This window comes from Capsicum annuum, chromosome 6 (assembly GCF_002878395.1).
Source record: "Capsicum annuum cultivar UCD-10X-F1 chromosome 6, UCD10Xv1.1, whole genome shotgun sequence".
NCBI classification, from domain to species: Eukaryota; Viridiplantae; Streptophyta; class Magnoliopsida; order Solanales; family Solanaceae; genus Capsicum; species Capsicum annuum.
In genome coordinates this window covers 190,983,188-190,991,490 of record NC_061116.1, presented here as the reverse complement: position 1 = coordinate 190,991,490, position 8,303 = coordinate 190,983,188, and the positions used below count along the sequence as shown (strand labels likewise).

The following is an 8,303-nucleotide window of genomic DNA, read 5'->3' as shown; positions in this document are numbered from 1 at the left end:
CTAGTTTTGGCCTAGGGAGGATCCCTCTCTCAAGAGAAGGGTTCTTTCATCAATATTCAATAATTAAGTGAATCAACCCTAACATGTTCCTTATATATTACAAAACAAATAGAAGTTAAAATGACCAAAGAGGCTTTCAAAGAGTGGACTGCCCATCAAGTGTAAGTTATGGGCTGATATTGGTGTGTTTTGGGCCTTTTCTACACTTAAGTTGCACACACCAAGTCTCGAGACCAACGCGCACCCTTTTATAAGTCTGTATCCGTGATTATTCTTGTATCATCCTCTCCATCTTGAGAGGAATTTGCCCACAAATTTACGACTTCATCTCGTTCAATTAGCCACTTCAAAAAAACCCACTCAAAATAGTTCGCAAAACATGAAGTGCCCGAGAGCTCAATAATAACAAGGGACATATCAAAAACAAGCTAAAAACAGCCCAAAAGAGATGCACAAAAACAGCCGACAAGATAGCCAAACCCGAGAGCATAATGACAAAAGTCTCGGATCCAACATCTTCATTTTGACCCTTGGCTTCCTCTCCCTCTTGAGATTGGCCTTCAATCTCATCCGACTCAAGTCTCCTTCTATCATATAAGCATCATCGTAGACTCCATATCCTTCGTGTCTCTCTATACCATGTTCCTCTTCATGGATGTGTTGATTTTGGGAAAGGGAAGTTTCGGTTGAGAGGCTCGATTTGGTAATGTGGAGCTTTGGTTGTAGAGCTTGGATTGGAGAAAATTGGCTTCCAAGTCCTCCTTGTTGGACTTGATCAACTTGCGGGGGAAGTGGTCTATCTTGTTCTCGATTTTGAGGGCTATTTGAAGCTTGGCTTGTGGCATTAGGTGGTGGTCTTGGAGGATTGGTCATTGGAAGTAAAGTTTCTGGAGGAAAAGCACGAGAGTTTCTTCGAATCTCCATTTGATCCAACCTCTCACTCATAGTTACCACATCCGAGTTAATATTTTAAGACCCACATTTTCCCTAACAAGGTCTCGGGATAAAGAATCAAGGAGGGCCAAAATAGTTTCCATTATGGCCAAGAAGTTACCTACAAAACAACAAACAAGTTTGTTGTACAAGAATGGTCCTCACACTGCCTCTCTATTGTCTTATCTCTCGGATTTTTTTTTCACTTTGATCTCACAAGTGTGTAACCTTGCTTGTACTCCGTGAGGCATTAAGAGGTGGACCAAGTATTACAATGACTCAAAAGAATAAGACACACAAAGAAACGTATACACGAAGGACGGTTTCCACAAAGAAACGTATACACGAAGGACGGTTTCAAAACTAACTCACAATCTAGTAATAGCTTGTAAGTCAGATTCAGAATCAACAAACAAAACTAAAGACATAAAATGAAACTAAAAGATCAAAATTTGAGCTTAAAATTTGTCGTGTGAACAGTAATTGGTGATGTGGCAGTCCGTGATTGGCCTCGGTTCTCAATAATTTTATAGTCCAAATTTGAAAGTCTTGATCAATTTTACAATTTGGACTTTGGTAGAAATTGTTCAATGGAGGGAAATACAAACTAGTCTTTGGAGCTTCTTTTTCAATTCAAATTTCAAGACTCAAAAGTCTTTGACTAGACTTGTACTCCTCTATAAAACATGGACCCTTGTTTTATGGAAAAGTGGTGGAGATGTGATGTAAAGCTTTTTGGTGGTTGGGGGTCTTTCAAGACTTAACAAGTTCTACACCATGTATTTCACCTTTTGAAGTAACAAGGTGATGAATATGGTGAAGAACTTCAAAAATACAACAAGAACAACCAACAACAATCTCCCAAGAACGACAACAATTCCACAACAACAAGGCCAACAACAAAATGACTAACAAACGGCCAAGGCTCTTTAGTGTTGTATTTCGGTTTAAGCAAGAGGTGAAGGTTGTGAAGAACTTCAAGAACAACAACAACATCCACCAAGAATTACAACAACATTCACATGGCCTACTTCAAATCCACAACAACAAGATCAATACCACACGGCCACAATAATGTTCACAACTATCGCAACAAGGCTCAAACTAAGATCGACCTCAAAGTGTTAGTGAAGAACAATACTAACACTACAAACACACAAGACAAGTAAAAGACTCCTAGACCTAGATTCAAGAACAAATCTCGCCAAGAACATCACAAGAACACAATTTTGGCCAAGAACACAAATGGACAGATTTGCTTCTTTTTGATTTTTTTTCAATTTTTTTTAACACTTTTTTTTTTAATTTTCTAACAAGTAAGCCAAAGATTGATCATGTAGGAACAATATCAAGCCATGCTTTGATACCAAATGATACAAGATCGACAAAGAAGACACGAAATACACTTCAAAATCAGTCCACAAGATCAAAGATCCGAGGATCCTTTTGAAGACCGCTCTCGGATTCACTAACTAGAACAAAATGAAGAGATAACAAGGTGTGAATCACACCAAAACACCCACATCAACAATAGATAATCAACAATATAACAAGAATAACAACACTAGGATAACAACAATCCAACTTTACGAGATTACAAGACAACAAGAACTAACGGTTTCCCTAAATAACACTAACTAAGACATGAAATGTAGAGATAAAAAGTGAGACATACACTACAATAAGACCCAAGAACCCAAAGATATATTAAATCTAAGGACCCCTTAGACTTACAATAGCAACACCACACTCTTACAAAGACACGAGAGGGATTCCACTGCTCAAGCACCATCGTTTCCAAGCAATACATATTCACAAGTGAGTCCACACTTGCTCGTGTCCTAGTTTTGGCCTAGGGAGGCTCTCTCTCTCAAGAGAAGGGTTCTTTCATCAATATTCAATAATTAAGTGAATCAACCCTAACATGTTCCTTATATATTACAAAACAAATAAAAGTTAAAATGACCAAAAAGGCCTTCAAAGAGTGGACTGCCTATCAAGTGTAAGTTATGGGCTGATATTGGTGTGTTTTGGGCCTTTTCTACACTTAAGTTGAACACCAAGTCTCGAGACCAACGCGCACCCTTTTATAAGTCCGTATCCGTGATTATTATTGTATCAGATACAGAACCTCAACTACCGAGTTTACATGTAAAAAGAAAAAAAAAGAATTAGCACGCAAACATAATTGATAAACATACATATATAGGTAATCCAACAAACACTTAAAGTAATATGGGTATATTCACATGTACACATTAATGCAAAGTGGACCTTAAAGCAACTAGAGGTAAGATAAAAATTAGTTTAAAACTTTCATCCAAGGCACAAAATATTGGCACACACAATTAAAAGAAAATCATTCATCAAAAGAGAAACAGTGTAGACAGGACAACATAATGCAACTAAACTGGAACGAATCATATTAATGAAAAGAAACCCAAAGAAAACTTTGACTTCAAGTAAAACCCAAAACATGCACCATTAAAAGGATCTACACATATTTACTAACCAAACAGTTTATATGATGCCACTTATGCCATGTAAAATATCTTCCTTTACTCTTAACAAACCCTTCCTACAAGGCATGTTCCTGAAAAAAAAACACCTATCTGTATAGATTACTACATACTTTATATAGTTCCTCCCATTGCATTGCAAATGCTCATAGACAATTCTAACTTAAGAGCTAATCTAAGACTCCCTTCGGGCTTGGAAACAACGGTACAGGAGGAACAATCTCCCCATAACCCTATACCACGCAGGGACAAAATCAAAGATAAATTTTCGCAGTCCAAACTATAAAATCGTGCATTGAAATATAAGTCAAAATGAAATCATATTTAAACTCGATTCACAACAATTTCACGTTGATGCTCAATACGAAATTATGACCAAAACAGGAAATCCAAGGAAATCAAATACTTACTTACAAATATTTTTTTTAGATTCAAAGGCACTCAAAATCACAGGTAAGCTCATGTTTAAGAATTAGTAACAAAACACAACCAGGGTCAGAATTGCTTCATGGATTCGATTTCCCTTTAAACTAGTAGCAGACTCGAAAATGACATGTTCATGACTACAGCCGCACGTAACCACAAAAAATTTTATATTCTATCAATATTCTCCAACAAAATTTGAATCGTGACAACCAAACGGAATAAACACATACACTTTTATAATTCGCGTATTCAACACCGAATGATCTTTCTGATTAAAGAAACTACATCTCATACTCGTAAGATCAAGCTAACAACAACCTCAAAACTCAACATCAACATAAATCTCACATCCGACAGAATTAAAAAAAAAAAGTAACGAAGAGAAAAAGTTAACAAAGAAACGAGAAGGGGCGAGTTCGCACCTTTTGGGGTGCAGCAAAGAAAGGCTTCCCGTCAAGCATTTTTCGATGATTAACTCGAATTGCAGAGCTTAGAAATTAGTCCCGAAATCAGAAAAGAAGGCTACCAATTCTTTGAGACCCCTGTTCTTTGTTCCCTATTTTCACTCGTTTTTCTATTTTTAATGAATTTCCTTTACTCTTATCACGAAATTTGCTTTTCTTTTCAGATCTTTCACCCTCTCTCCATATTCCCCCTTCCTCCTTACCAAAAACTTATTCTGAAATGAATAAAAATGTGGGTATTTATAGGCAAATTCGAACTTGACAGTTCGAATTTGAAATAAAAAATTTAAAGAAGCCAACGGGCAAATTGGAGGGGGAAATCGGAATTCAAAAATTAAAAGGGACAAATCTCTCCTCAAATTTGGACGATTCTCGCGCATTTAATGCGGATTTGAAATCAAAAACTAACTCTTGCATCAATTTGGGTCTGTTCTTACTCTCCTGGTGAAGTCACGGATTGTGGACGACCCAAAAGTGAAAGATTCTCCTCAAAGGAGCGGAAACTATGTTGGTGACGCGGCTAATTTAGGGTTTCCAATTTGATGATTGTGAAAGAAAGGTGAAGAAGAGAGAGGCGAAAGATCGATTGTTGTTGTGTCGATTTGGAAAAGTTGAAAGAGACCAGAGAATGATATTTGGGAGAGGGAGCTGCACGTGTCTGTCTTTCTGAAAAAGAAATGAAGACACGCGTATGGTACTTGATTTGTTGACTGAAATTTGGGTCGTTCAGTCGTTTGATCGAACGGTCCAAATTTAATATATATATATATATATATATATATATATATATATATATACCCTTAAAAATGGTAGTAAAGAATAAGAAAAAGAAAAATTATGTTTATACGGATAAATATATGAAAAGTCAATTTTAAAATGATTATTTTTTTATCCGTTCGATATTTGATCATTCTGTTCACATTTAATTTAAAGAGAAGAGGAAAAGAAAATAAATAAATAAATAAGTAAATAAATATATATATATATATATATATAAATAAATAAAAATAAATTATATATGCCTACATATATATAAAAATAACTGAAAATTTTGGGATCCTTCGGATTTAAAATAAAACGACGGATCAAGTTAAATTGTATAAATATTGGGTTTGAAAAAAAAATAAAAATAAAAATAAAAATGGAGTATTGTTAGCCCGAATACTCATTTTCTAGTGAAATTAAATTTATTGATGCTTCCGACATTCAAAAAAAAAATATTTTTATTTTAATGGATATAAATTACAGATATAATTTGTATAAGCGTCCAATTTGATATCTTTTGTGATTTAACATTAACAATATATGTATATGTGTGTAAAAAATAAGAATATAAGAATAATAATAAAATAAAAATATTTGTTTTATATGACAAAATATATATATATGATCACAATATCGCCTAAAAATAAAATTGGAAAAATGCGAATGCGAGTATCAAAAATTATTTTGTGATTTTGATGTTAAAATGTAGAAATAGAGATAAAAATACGAATATTATTTTCTATTTAATTTTCAAAAATTATTTAGGGCCAAGAAGCATCGAAAAAGTAATTAAAGGAAAAAGGGCGAGCCAAAATTGGGTTACAACGGTTGCCCCTGAGTGACCGAAGATTTGTGTGAAAATCTTTGGGCATTCACGTTGACGTAACCAATTTTTTCTCAGGTAAAACAAAATATTTAGAAGATTATGACTGGGCTTCGATTTTCGAGCTACCTACATATCTCGGGCTTTATGAGAAATCGGGCCATTTGTAGTTCGAATTGTAGCAGAGATTTTGATAAACACCAGAATTCGCCCCAGTGTAAAATTATGGTGACACTGGGTTTCTTTGAGGATGATAACAAAAATTTCAGCACGAATGAAATGGATACGGGTGTACTTGTATCTGAAATGATTATTTGGGATAGCTGGAATGAGGAGGCGTTGGATAAAATATTTGTTGAGAATTTTGAGAGAGAAGGAGATTGTGGATTTTCAAAAATTACCCCAGTGTGGGATTGAGACAACACTGGGAGATGGCACTAAGGAAAAAAAGAGATGACTGAGTCAAGTTGAGTTGAGTTTCTTCGCCGAATTCTTGACGTAGCTAGGAAAGCTTGACATTCCGCTAGCTTGCCCCAGTTTGCTACTAAGAGGGTAGTTACATGTTGTACTGCATGGTCTTGCAAAACAGGTAAAAGGGGTAAAAAAATACTTCTTGTTTAAAATTATAAAGAAAAATAGTAATGTAAAAAGTAGAGTATAGATATTCAAATAAAAGTTGGCGTCTCCGTCATGATAAGTGAATGTTTTGTAGATATTAGTTGGCGATGCATCTTGCATTGTAGAGATTTCTGAACGGTGGGGTGATTGCTGAAATTGTAAAGTGCTCTATTTGGCAAGGCAGCTTGCTGGAGAAGTAAAGTTATGTTTTTCCCTATTGTTGGGGCGGGGTTGTCCTGTCCTATTTCTCAGATTCTTGAAGTAATTATGGATAAATTGATGATACCTGGGTGTTCATAACGTGATGATGAAGCATCATTTGGGCTTCCAAGATTTTCGAACCTTTGTTGTAACATCGTTGTTCCTGCACTAAAAGAAAGTTTCTTAGTTTGGGAAGGGGTGTTGATTTTGTGTTGATCGAGAACTCGAACTAGCAGCTATCTTATCCTTCAATCTTCTGACAATTGATGATCTATTTGGTAGATTCGGGATATGAAGTAGTGACGCTCCCTAACTCCACATAATGTACTTCTACCGGTATGTCTTCTAGTGGGGACTTTCTCCATCTTGATCTTCACTCTTAGAGTTCTGTCAAAGCGAAGCGGTCGATGTGGTTTGAGATGATAAATGAAATTTTTGAAAGGCTAGAGAGAATATTCTATTGATATGACCGAGCCTGACTCAGGCTACCTATGTATCTTACAATAGGAATCCTAAAACTGGCATATACTGATTTTTGAGCTGCCTACATATCTTGGACTTTACGAGAAATCAAGCCATTATACTGTAGGGAAAGTATTACGAGGTTTAAATAGGGAAAGGAAGGAAGTAGGGGAAGGAGACAGAAAATTGAATCCTGAAACTGACATATACTTACCATTTGCTTTGAATTTCGAATTTTGAACGACCGCCAAATTTTGGCAATGAATTTGAGTTTTTTCGCTTAAAAATTTTGTATCTGAGTATATGTGAAATACGTTATATATTATTATGGGGTAGTAAAATCGTGTATGTGATGTTTATAGTACGTATTTGAAAGTTGATAGACAATTGAATATATGTATATATACGTATATCTCGTGTAGTGACGTATGCAGTAATCGAAAGGTCAACAACTGAATCTATATATCAAAATATTTTGAATAATACATTGATATCATACTATTGGGAAAAATAGATATACTATTTGGTGTCAATGTAGATACGCGTATATTATTGAAGTTCACTACAAAAAAAATTGTGTTTAGCAACACGCACTTTTCGTTGCTATCGTATGAAATTCCGTCGCTAAATGGAAATAGCAACGGAATGGCGGTGGATTTGCTTCTGTTGCTATATTTCTCGTTGCTAGCGTCATAGCGATAAAATTTTAATTTCCGTCGCAAAATTTGTGACCCCTTAGTGACAAATAATTTCGATTGTTGTTGTTACCAACGGATTATTTCGTTGCTATAGCGTTGCTATTTTCAAAATTCATTTTCTTTGTGGTTAAATTTACGATTGAATATTTTATCACTGATCCGTTGCAACATGATTCGGTCGACTGAGTAGCGACCAAATTTATCCATTGCTAAAGTTTTTCAGTAGCAACGACAAAAGTTAGTCACTAATTATTTATTGTAATACCAGCCGTCTTTAGCAACTAAATTTTTCCGTCCCTAAAGTTTTTCAGTAGCAACTACAAATATTATCGCTAAATTTTTGTCGATAATAATTTTGTAGGAAAATAATTGAAACACGTAAATTATAGAATAA

At 35.0% G+C, this 8,303-nt stretch overlaps 1 long non-coding RNA gene across 1 annotated transcript; it reads right to left on the bottom strand.

The window, feature by feature from the left end:
- Positions 1-2,961: 2,961 nt before the first annotated feature.
- Positions 2,962-4,984, bottom strand: LOC107874839. The gene is made up of 2 exons (XR_001675611.2): positions 4,301-4,984; positions 2,962-3,069 (listed from the first exon to the last, which is right to left on the bottom strand). It is a non-coding gene; the product is annotated as an uncharacterized LOC107874839 (long non-coding RNA).
- Positions 4,985-8,303: the final 3,319 nt, after the last annotated feature.